This window comes from Sarcophilus harrisii, chromosome 2 (assembly GCF_902635505.1).
Source record: "Sarcophilus harrisii chromosome 2, mSarHar1.11, whole genome shotgun sequence".
NCBI classification, from domain to species: Eukaryota; Metazoa; Chordata; class Mammalia; order Dasyuromorphia; family Dasyuridae; genus Sarcophilus; species Sarcophilus harrisii.
The window spans coordinates 592,772,525-592,785,019 of NC_045427.1; positions in this window are offsets into that span (position 1 = coordinate 592,772,525).

The window sequence follows — 12,495 nt, forward strand, 5'->3', positions numbered from 1 at the left end:
AATCTAAAGAAAGTCCCCTCTTAAGCACAATGAGTGACCCTCACTATGGAGAATTTATTGAAGGATGCATTGTTATTGAGTCATTTGACAGTTGTGTCTGGTTCTTCATGATCCCATTTGGGGTTTTCTTGGCAAAGACCCTGGAATGGTTTACCATTTCTTCATTTCTTTTGATAAATGAGGAAACTGAGGCAAAGAGGATTAAATGGCTTATCTATCAGGGTCACACAGCTTGTATCTGAGACTGCTTTTGAACTCAAGGGATGATGACTCCTAATCATCATTAGGAATTAGTTACTCCTCTCTCCAGACTGAGCACTCTATGTATGCACTATGGCACCATCTAGCTGTTCTTCTCTTTACAGCTGAGGAAATTGATCCAGGAAAGTAAAGTGACCTGTCCCAAATAACACAAGGAGTAGTTGTCAGAGGTGAGATTGGAACACAAATCCTTTGATGCTGAATTCAGTTTGTTTCATTTTATCACACTTACCATGCATATAAATCCCTCCTGCAAAGCAGGAAGGATTATGAGAGTTCTTACAAGGAAAGGTCATTTCTAAATGGAAGGATTAGTGAAGGCTTTTGCACAAAGGTAGCATTTCAAATGAGATGAGAGCAGTGAAGGTGGGGGAAGAAGAATAGAATACTGAAACAAAAAGATTGACTTGAACAAAGGTGCTGAGACAAGAAGGGACAATAACAACAACAAAAAAATACTTGAGGAAGAGTAAGTAGGAATTGAAATTTGATGGAATCCTTTTCCCTCAGAAGTCACTAGGATATAAAGAGAGAAAGTTTCAATGTAACATTACTGTCTGGGCTGAAGAAGAACCCATAAGAGAATGGACTTCAGTTTCCTTGTGTAAAATGGAGTGATTCAAACTGATACCATCTGAGTATCTTTCAGCTCTAAAGCCTATGAGAAATAGTAAAGCCATAAAAGAAGGTTGCACCTCCCAATTCTTAGCTAGTTGTCAAAAGAATAACTAGATTTTTTATTCCAGTAAAGGAAAATTTATTATTTTTTCTTTTTTTATTATAGCTTTTTGTTGACAAAACATATGCATGGGTAATTTTTCAACAGTGACCCTTGCAAAAACTTCTGTTCCAACTTTTCCCCTCTTTCCCCCCCACCCCCTCCCCTAGATGGTAGGTAGTCCCATACATGTTAAATATGTTAAAGTATATGTTAAATACAATATATGTATACATATTTATACAGTTGTCTTGCTACACAAGAAAAATTGGATTTAGAAAAAAGGTAAAAATAGCCTGGGAAGAAAAACAAAAATGCAAGCAAACAACAACAGAAAGAGTGTAAATGCTATGTTGTGGTCCATAGTCATTTCCCAGAGTTCTTTCTCTGAGTGTAGCTGGTTCTGCTCATTACTGATCAATTGGAACTGATTTGGATCCTCTCATTGTTGAAGAGAGCTACTTCCATCAGAATTGATCCTCATAGTATTGTTGTTGAAGTGTATAATGATCTACTGGTTCTGCTCATTTCGCTCAGCATCAGTTCATGTAAGTCTCTCCAAGCCTCTGTATTCATCCTACTGGTCATTTCTTAGAGAACAATAATATTCCATAACATTCATATACCACAATTTACCCAGATATTTTCCAGTTGATGGCCATCCATTCATTTTCCAGTTTCTAGCCATTACAAAAAGCGCTACTACAAATATTTTTGCACATACAGGTCCCTTTTCCTTCTTTAAGATCTCTTTGGGATATAAGCCCAGTAATAACACTGCTGGATCTTAAAGAAGGGAAAGGGACCCACATGTGCAAATATGCTTGTAACAGTTCTCTTTGTAGTGGCTGGATCAAAGGGTATGCACAGTTTGACAACTTTTTGAGCATAGTTCCAGATTGCTCTCCAGAATGTGGATCCATTCACAATTCCACCAACAATATATCAGTGTCCCAGTTTTCCTCCAACATCCATCATTATCTTTTCCTGTCATCTTAGTCAATCTGAGAGATGTGTAGTGGTATCTCAGAGTGGTCTTAACTTGCATTTCTCTGATCAATAATGATTTGGAACACCTTTTCATATGGGTAGAAATAGTTTCAATTTCATCATCTGAAATTTGTCTTTTCATATCCGTTGACCATTTATCAATTGGAGAATGGCTTGATTTCTTATAAATTTGAGTCAATTCTCTATATATTTTGGAAATGAGGCCTTTATCAGAATCTTTAACTGTAAAGATGCAGTAAAACAAAATTTAGAAAGTGCTGATGGTACTAACACTCCCCAGAAGCATAAAAAACTGAACTTAGTCCTTGGTTAGCAAGAATAATTAGGCATAAATAGTTGGCAGTCCAGATGCCTGGCTATCCCATTTCTACCTCTCTAGCTGAATCTCTTTCTCCTGACAATAACATGCTGATTCAGTGTCCTTCCCCTAACATGGCCCTATCTCTTTCTCACTACTACCAACTGAACTAAAGAATATAAAATTGATTTGAGGGTGTATATTGTGCTGCTGTGCCAAGAAAACTTCATTCAAACCAAAACTTCAGCTGGGCAGGATGGAAAAGTAAATTATTTTATATGCCATTCCCATTATCTTTTAATCCATTTTTTCTAAATATTGTAGTCCTTTCTACTATTTCTGTATCTTTTCCCAATCTTGTAAAGGACTTGCTGGTCATTCTATCTTCAGGATGGGAAAATTTATTGCAATATATCTGCTAGAAGAGGCAAAATACATAGAGTACCTGACTTGTTGTAGAATCCTAGATCAAGGACTAGCAGCAATTCTAAAGGTTAACCTCCTCCAGTTTACAGATGAGTAATCTGAGACCCTAAGAGGATTAATGATTTAGCTGAAGACACACAGCAAGTGTCCAAGGTGGTGTTTGAAACCAAGTCTTCTAACTCTGATCTCAATGAGTCAGTGCTACCACATTCCCTGGGTTCACATCCCAGCTCTGAAAATACCACTGACAAGTGATGGCTCTGTCCTTGTTATAAAAGAAATTCTAGTAGCAGTGAAATCATAGGTCTTCAACCTTTGTCTGCTAGGGTTTTCAGCTATAAAGTCAATATTTACACATTATTTCTGATCCCCTCCTCTGTTCCTACCTAGTTTATAAAGGGAAAAAGTCACTTAAGGGCTTACAATATCTCCTAGATGCATGGGTGTATCTATCTCTGTTATTTATACTCTACTTTTAATGGAGTCTCCATTGCTAATATCTCTTACAGCATATATAGGTGTATAACTGAATCAATATGTAATTGTGAGTGCAACATTTCCCCAGTTCATTTTCCCTTTTTGATCTGTTTCTGGTTTCCTTGAATTTCTCTTCTGGGAATGGTTAAAGGTCTGTTAAGTGTCCACAAAAGTGAAAATCCTGGAGTGCCATCTGCTGGCTAAAATGCTTTAACTCACCCGAGAACTCTTCATAAAACACTCCTTTCCTTCATCTTACAGTGCTTCTGTTCACAAGCCAACATCACCTTGTGATATCATTGCTCCTCTTTGAAAAAGAAGGACCAATAATAACAACCAATTGGTAGTTATAAGAAGAAGCATGAAAGGAAGAAGGAAGGAAAGAAGGAAGAGTTGGGACTGGAGTCAAGCTATATCAGTTTCCACATTTCAGAGCTGATTGACTCTGAGCCAGTCCCAGTCCTTATCTGTACAATGGGTATAACAATCCAGGCCCTTCCAACTTCAAAGAAAGAAAAACACTTTGCAAAAGACTCAGAAAATGTCAGCTATTTCCATTATTATTATTATTCCCTGATTTTCCAATGTTGTTCCCAGTCCCCAGTAGTTACATCTAATTGCAGGAAACATGAGAATATCATGGTGAACAGAATGTCAGAAAATCTGATAAGCTAAGTAACTTATCGGGGGTTAGGGAGCATTAAGGATCCAGGATTCAAATCCAAACCTCTTCTAACTCCATTTCCCGTCTTCTTCTCTACATCCCATTCCCTCTTTTTTGAATGACCCAATAAGTCATTTTAGCTCCCTAGAACTCAATTTCCTCATCTGTAAAATAGTGAAATGATATTTAAACTTCACTGACCTCATGATGTCTATGTGAAATGAGGGTTCTGTAAACTTTAAAATCAATCTCAGCTATTAAAAACAACCCATGCATATATATCTTGTAAATAAAAAAGCTATTTTAAAAAATTGCTTGAAACAAGCGAACAGGCTTAATCCATCTAAATCTTTCCCAGATAGATGAGAAGGTATCCTATCTTAGTAACCTCCAAAAGAGATTCTATGACCTCTACATGACACCATTTCCTATGGAAAATAAACTCTCACAGTCAGGAAATTCTTTATCTCAAAGTAAATCCCTTATGTTATAGCAGTAACCTCATTTCATCTGACCACTGAGAGAGATCAGAGCTCATAGGCAGGAATTTTGTGCTGATAGAACCTGGGAACTATTATAGAATGTATAAAAATGTCAGCCACTGGAGGAGAGAAAAGCATCCAGTTGGAACCTGAGTGCCCCTTTTCCTATGTGGAAGTCCCCAGATTGAGTGAAGGACCTGCATCACTCTTGCTTCAGAATTTCAAAAGATCAATAATTTCATTCATTCCATCCTTCTCTCTAGCAGATCTGAATCTCTCTAAAGCTTAGTGAATGGTCTTCATGAACTACTGGTGTTAAATACCTCACCAGTTCATCCATCTTGCACCCAGCCCTAACGTGATTTCCCTAAAGCACAGACCTGACCATGTCACTGCTTTATTCAAAAATTCTAATCACTTCTAGAGTAAATATAAATTCTTCTGTTGGTCATTTAAAGGCCTTCTCAACTTACCTCTATCCTACCTTTCCAGCTTTATTAGACATGACTTTCTTTTCTATTCTCTTTGGACTAGCCAAACTGATCTTCTTACTATTCCTCAAACATCCCAAATCCCATGTTTATGTCTTTACACTAGCTTTTCCCCGTGGGAGAAATGAACTCTTTTCTTATCTCTTCTTCCAAGAACACCCAGAACATAACTTTACTTTATAAGGATGAAAGTGTTTTCCCTGATCCCTTTCAATTTCTAGTGTCTCCCCCACTCTTATGAACATATGCAGAATACCACTGATATAATCCCCTACCTGCAAGAGACTGACAAGCTACTTCCAGGAAAGTTGTGAGAATGTATAATGAAAGTGCCTTCAAGATACTCTGGAGCATTCCAAAAACTGTTTCCAACCTTTATCATATGATGAAGAGGATGCTCTTTGGCAGCTGCTGCCTACCTCAAAAATGGAGGGACAGTGGGAAGGATTGAAAAGGCATTCCCAGAAAACTGAGGCTCAGAAAAAAAGAATTTGCCCTAGTTCATCACTAGACAGAATCAGAGTCAGTCCTGGAGATCAAGCCTTTCAGCTGTGTTCAATGCTTTTATTACTATATTGTGTCAAAAAGTGCCTTGAGCACATATTGTCAGAAGAACAAAGAGAGCAAAATGTATTTTTACATGACACGTTTGCATTGTTCTCAAAAGAGTTGTGAAGCATTTGTCTTTGAAAAAATTTAAATGTTTGCTTTTCTGTATTTAGTGAAAATAAAAATGAAATCTATGCTTTTAACACGTTCTCTAATGGTTAGAAGAGACAACGAGAGCAAACAAATTGCTTGAGGGATGAAGGGGACATGATAAAAATTGTAGAACGATGCATTAGTAGGACCGGCAGTTTGGTAAAAAGAGTACTTACAACATTTGGAATCAGAAGGTCTGAATCTTAAGTCTTGTCCCTTTATTTTGTGACTAGGCAAATTCCACAGTCTCTCAGATCTTCTAATTTTCCATCTATAAAATGAAGACAACTTAAACTGTCCTGTTTACAGGATAGTGGTGGGCTCAAATGAGATGATGTACAGGATGAGCTTTGTGATAAAAATGTAAACTATGATTATAGTTATAATGATTAATGCATATTTATAATATAATTTATTTTAATATTGTAGCATTATGCTCTGTTGTGGTATATTATGTAATATTAAAATTCAAAGATCTTACTTCATCACTATACATATTTTTGCACCATATTGATCATATAGCCTTTTTATGTCAAAGTACACAATTTGAAATTTGCTGTAAAGGAGGAAGATAAGGAGGAAGAAGAATAAGCATTTATATTATACCTGCTTTGTGCCAGGCACTATGCTAAGCACTTAAAAAAATATTTTCTCATATCATCCTTACAACAACCCTACCAGATAGTATTATCAATTGGGCAGTACTTTTTGGTTGTGATAGCCCAGGATCTTTTCTTAGCTTCTTCTAAGTAGCAAGAGAAAGGAAGCAAGCATTTATTAAGCACCTACCATGTGTCAAGAACTGTGCTGAAGACTACAAATAATATTCCTTTTGACCCAACAACCCTATAAGATTGATATTATTATTATTCCCATTTTGCACTTGGGAGAACTGAGGCCTACAAAAGTTGTGACTTGCTCAGAATCACACTGCTACTAAGTGTTGGAAGTCAAATATGAACTCAGGGCTTACTAACTCCAGACCAAGCACTTTATCCATTTTACTAGGTGCCTTCAAAGGATTGGGGGAAAAAATCACCTAGTGGCCAACTTCCTAAATGTTACTGGTCCTCATATAGCTGGTGTCCAACTATATTACCAGACCCTTTTTCAAAAACCTTTTCCTTTTGGTAGGACAAGATAGCTTGCCTAAGCCTTTGAGAACCTATGGTTGCCACCATGCTGCAGTGAAGTGTAGGAACAAATGTCAATAGATTCTCTGCTAATGTCCCATACATTTAAAGAACATTATTTGGTTCTGCTCTTTTCCTTGCTTGGAAATGCACTAACTAAATTCTGTCCTGGACCCAGAATTCAGAATGTGGATACACAATGCCTTGCTATATTTATATCCTGTACTGAGTATAGGTTATTTTTTTCTCGTCAAGATACACATGAAATACTTATGTTTTCAAAGCAGAATTGTTCCATTTCAGGAAAGGCTGTGTCCACAATGAACTTGGAGCAGTTCAGAATAAACAGAAGAATTGCTGTAGCCACCCTGATTATTTTTGTACCTTTCTTGGATTTCATAGGTCAAGTGACATGTGCTCTGAGGTCACTGGATAAGTTAGACTCTGTATTTGGGGAGAGAGGCTGATTTACATTAGTCACCATGAGTGTGGTGGAGGACTGGCCAATAATGGCTCAATCCTGGGAGCATAACAGTTTGATGACCCTACCTGTAACAATACCTGATGACAGAAAATGGCTGGATTCTGCTCTTCACTTCAGAGTGTGTTCAGGGTATTCGATGACTATTTCCAGTCTTGTAAACAAATTTTGAAGAATCTGGATTTTGAGTGACTGATGAGATGACTGATGATTTCTGAATTGGTTCTACATTCAAAAAAGCCTAACCAGACAAAACAAGCCTCTCTTTCTTTTCTGCCTGGCTTTGTTTTAGTGAGGAAATGAGAGATAGTGTAAGTCTCCAGATGAAGAAATGAAGGAAGGGAGAGAGACTGAGGGAGACAGAGACTGAGAGACATAAAAGGAGGAAGATGAGGAGGACAAGGAGGAAAAGGAAGAGGAGTAGGAGAAGGAAGAAGAGGAGGAGAAGAAAGAGGAGGAGGAGAAAGAAGAAGAGAAGGAGGAGGAGAAGGAGGAGGAGGAGGAGGAGGAGGAGGAGGAGGAGGAGGAACAGAAGGAGGAGGAAGAAAAGGAAGAAGAAAAAGGAGGGAAAAAAAGGAGGAGGAGGAAGTAGAGTTTTATAATGGTCACAAAAACATTAAGAAGGAAGAAGGAAAACTCCCTCACTCAATCTTTTGTTCTCCAGTTTCAGTACTGATAGCTTCTTCAGGCTTTTCTTAAAGGTCCTATTATCAACTCTTTAAGCCATTCTTTGTATTTTTTTCTAAGAGTATACCAAATCCAGATCTGGTCATCAATAAGGGTTTTGGTGAAATACATGCTCAAAAGGAGTCAATAGTGAATTGTAGCAGCCAAGAAACTATTACCATCCTAAACCACTTAAAGAAGAAAACACCACCTAGCATATGATAATCTTGCTGTATTTTGCCCTGGTCAGATAACATCTTGAATGTTGCTTTCATTTCTGGGCATTGTATTTTTGGATAGATGCTGATGAGGGGAGGGAACATTCAGGGAAGGTCAACCAGGATAGTAATGGGCCTTAAGATATCAAAAAAGAATTGGTTAAAGAAAATGGAGGTGTTTAGTCTAGAGAAGACTTAAAAGGATGTGATAGTTGTTTCAAATATTGGAAGGGTTGTCATATGAAGAAGGATTAGATTTGCCCTGCTTAATCCCAGAGGTTAGATCTGGGGACAAAAGATGGATGTTTCAGAGAGGCAGATTCTGACTCTGGTAAGGCAAAAATTAAAGCCATAAAAAGTATAAAGGGCTACCTTAGCAAATAATGGGTTCTCCCTCATTTAGAGTCTTCAATAGAGTTTGAATCACTATTTATTGGAGATATTGTGAAGGATTATCTGTGAAGTAAAGATCATCTGTGAAGTAAATATTCAGTCTCTAAAGCCTCTTAGAAATTTGAGATTCTATGAAAAAAGAGTATCTTAATACTCTTTAAATAATATTCATTTTTTCAAAATAATATTAATTTTTTTCAAATTTTTTCAAATTTTCAAAATTTTTCAAATATGAAAAAATTATTTTTATCTAAAACCTCCTTATGAATATCATTGTCTTTTTCTAAATAAAAAAGTAAAAATCGTTTTTTAAAAATGTGATTTAAAGTAATTTCTAAAAGTAGATATTATTAAATGTGTCATATTTTTCTGATAACTTTCTCCTTCCCCATACATAGTCATAAAGATCACAAACTCTGAGCACCATTTTTCTAATTGCTTTTCTCAAAAGTACTGTAAGTTTTTCATCATTTACAGGGAATGGAATAACAGGGAAGGACTGATTTTCTTCTCCTGGCTTTAGAGACACCTTCCAGGAGGAATGAGAAAAAAAGATTGAAAAGGAGAGATTGATGTGTTCTTGGGGAGACTGATTTCTCTTGCTCTGCATCCCCTGTCTCATGGGATGGAGCCTGGTGAAAAGAAAGGGAAAACACATGTTTTGTCACTGCCTCTTGAACTGGAAATTGGGAGTTTTACAGCCTTTCTGGGTTTTTTTTAAAAGACCCTCATAAACCATAACAGAAAAACCCTCATTTGTTTGACAAGTGTGTTGTGTTAAGCTTTGGAGTCTGATTCTTTAAGCCCCTAAATGAGAAGTCCCTGTTATCTGCCTAGAAAAGTAGAAATGAGTCAGGGGAAAACATGTTTCCATTATAAAGTAAATGCTTCCTCTGTTTCTTATTGTAGGAATAAAGCCTTTAGCAGACAATGCCTTTACATCTTTAAACTAATGTTTTAAGGATAATTGACATGTATAAAGGACTTTAATATTTAACAAAGTGCCTCCCATACATTGCCTGCTTAGAGGTTTATAACAAGCATTAGAAGAAAAAAAAAAGGAAGGAAACTAGCATTTGTATAGCATCTGTAAAATGGGGAAACTGAGATTAAATGGTTTTCCCAGAGTCATAAAGCCAGTAAATGTGGAGCCTGGATCTGAATTCAGGTCCACACCTGACTCCAAGCAATTGAGGCTGGAGTTATTATCAATCACATTTATAGATGAAGCTTCCTGAGAGTAGGTAATGTTTTATTCTTTGATCTTTTATCCCCAGAACTGTTGCAGAGCCTAGTACATAGTAGGTGCTTAATAAATACTTTTTTGTTGATTGATTGATCCTATCCTATGTTTTATAGAGGATAGAAGGCTGGCCTTGGAACATATGCTAATTGTATAACCATAGGCAAGTGCTCAAGGGTGGGTTCCATTCGGGGAGAGCATTTCCTGTTTGACATGGAGGTCATCCCAAAAAAGATCTTGTGGCTCCTGATTAGTTCTCCTTGTATGTTTTTGTATCCAGGGGTCACTTACAAACCCAAACTCATGCATGAGTGCTCTATAGGTGCCAGTGAAACTACAGGTATTTATTGCAAAACACCTGAACTGTTCTTCTTTTTCTGGGCTCCCAATGACTACAGAGCCTATTTAGATAATAGGATTTAGGATTTATAGATTAGTTAGACTAAAATTTCATTTTACAGATAAGGAAAATGAGGCGCTGAGAATCAGATTTAAACCAATCTCCTCTGCCTGCAAGTCTTATACATTTTTCCTTTCTCCTGTTTCATGAGTCTCTGGGTAATTCCTCAGGGCAGTCACCTAGAATTTCCTAATCTTAGAAAATATATATTTCAGAGACTTTTTATGTACCTTAAGTAATGAAAAATCTCTATTGCTGTTCATATCTGTAGTGAGGATCTGAAAAATCCCATTACTACGAGATGGGATAAGCTCCTTTTGGTAGCAGTAGATCAGAAAATATATTTGAGTCTTATTCTCTCTGGTGTTTAGGAAGGTTCTGCCAGTAACTTCGGTGCATAGGCAGGCAAGATTTTTCTTATATTCAGGCCTTGAGCATGCCATTGAGCTCTTTCTATGCTCCCACCCAAGTGCACTTTATTAGATGCTGGGGAGTGACTGAGGTACTAGAGAGAACTGTTATAATAGGAAAATACTGTACTGTTAATAGCAGAAGAGTGTCTGTACGTTTTAAATTAAACAGAAATGGCAGTGACTGTGACCATTTAGCACTTTTATTATACGATTATGTGCTGGGAATGAAAATCGTAAATTCTACTGCTACATTAACCCAAATCATCCTTTTTAAACTTCCAGGATACTCTCCAATGAGTGAAATCACTAGCAAGAAGGTGGACAGCGATTGCCATCTTGCGGGCAATGAAGTAATTACAGGGAAAATGTTTGAAACAGATGGAAGATGGCTGATCGTTAATTTATCCCCCATGCAAACCAAAGAGAATCACTCTAATAATCTACTCTATCATTTTTATGACTTTGGAAGAGAACGATTCCCAGAAGATTTACACAGCAGTTTCAATAATAAACTAGGAGTGTATTGTAATGGAAGAATTATCTTGCTACCATCCTGTAGCCAACGAAAATCTGTCTCTACCAGTAAAATATGTTTCTGTATTTTTCCCTAGAGAGACCATTGCTCTGAATTTAAAATTCATGGGTCTGTTGACCTGAAGCTATAAATACAAGCCCTGGGCTCTTTTTTTCTTTGCAAATAACCTTTAAGAAGAGAAGAAATAAATAGGGTACTAGGTGCCTTCCTTTGCTTAACTATTTTACCATTCATTGCGTTGCTGCCAAATCTGAACCAGGGAAGGGAAGAGAGAGAAATAGTAATTTGACATTGTTGAGTGTAATACAATTTAAACACAAGGAAAAAACTGAAAATTTCTTTCTATATTTGAGGCCCAGGCTGCAACCAGTTTAAATCGTGACTTGTGGCTGTATCTGAATTATATATTTTAATTTTATAATAATAAAATATGTTTTAAATTGTCTATGATTCAACAATAACTTGAAGGAATTATTCAAGTTATATGTATATAATTTGTTAATGGTGAAAAGGCTTTGTGTAGGTGTAGATATAGGGTTCTAAACTAGCAGGAAACTTAGAAACCTTACAATGAAACGATGAAGTTTGCAGGTGACACGGAACTAGTAGAGGCAGCTGATACACTGGATAGCAGATTCAAGATTTAAGATGAACTTAACAATCAAGAACTTTGGGGTGAATCTAATAATGTAGGATACACAGAAGATTTCTTACACTTGGGACCAACTTCACAAATATGAGATAGGGAAGATGTGGTTGTACAGAAGTTTTTCTGAAAAAATATCAGGGAAGATTAGTGTACTAAACTCTCACAATGAGTCAATAGTGTGACATGGCAGCCAAAAAAAGCTAAAGTCAACTTAATCTGTTTTAAGAAAAGTTTTATAAAAAGGCTGACTGAGGAACCTTGCAGGCTCCAGTATGGTAGTGATACCCTCTTATTCCTAGCAGCCAACCAAAGTCTTCCTGAAAATTAGCATAGAGCCATCTTGGTACCAGAGCCATCTTGGAAGCATGAACCCAAGACGTGGAAGAATTTTGTAGAGTTAATTCAATGTGATTTCCATAATAGCGCCAAGTTTCACAAGATCATCAGTAATTCAAAAGGAACAGGCAGCAATGGTACATCTATCTATGGCAAGCACTTTGTAGATGAACTTATCCAGATTTGAAATTCACAAGGTATGGAATTTTTGCAGTAGTTAATGCATGCTCAGACAACAATGGCAGTTAATTCTTTATGACTTTGGTCCCCATTCAATGGCTTGATGGGAAGCACATTACTTTTGGCCATGTGTGCCAGGATATAGGGATGGTAAATCAGGTTGATAGGGTAACCTCAAATATGTAGGACTATTTTGTTGATGATGTGAAGATTATCAAAGCTTACCCATTTGAGTAAAATCAGGGTCTAGTCAGATGCTTCCAGCACCACCAAGTTGCATTATCAGTTCCTTGGAGATTACTCAGCTAAACAGTCCCA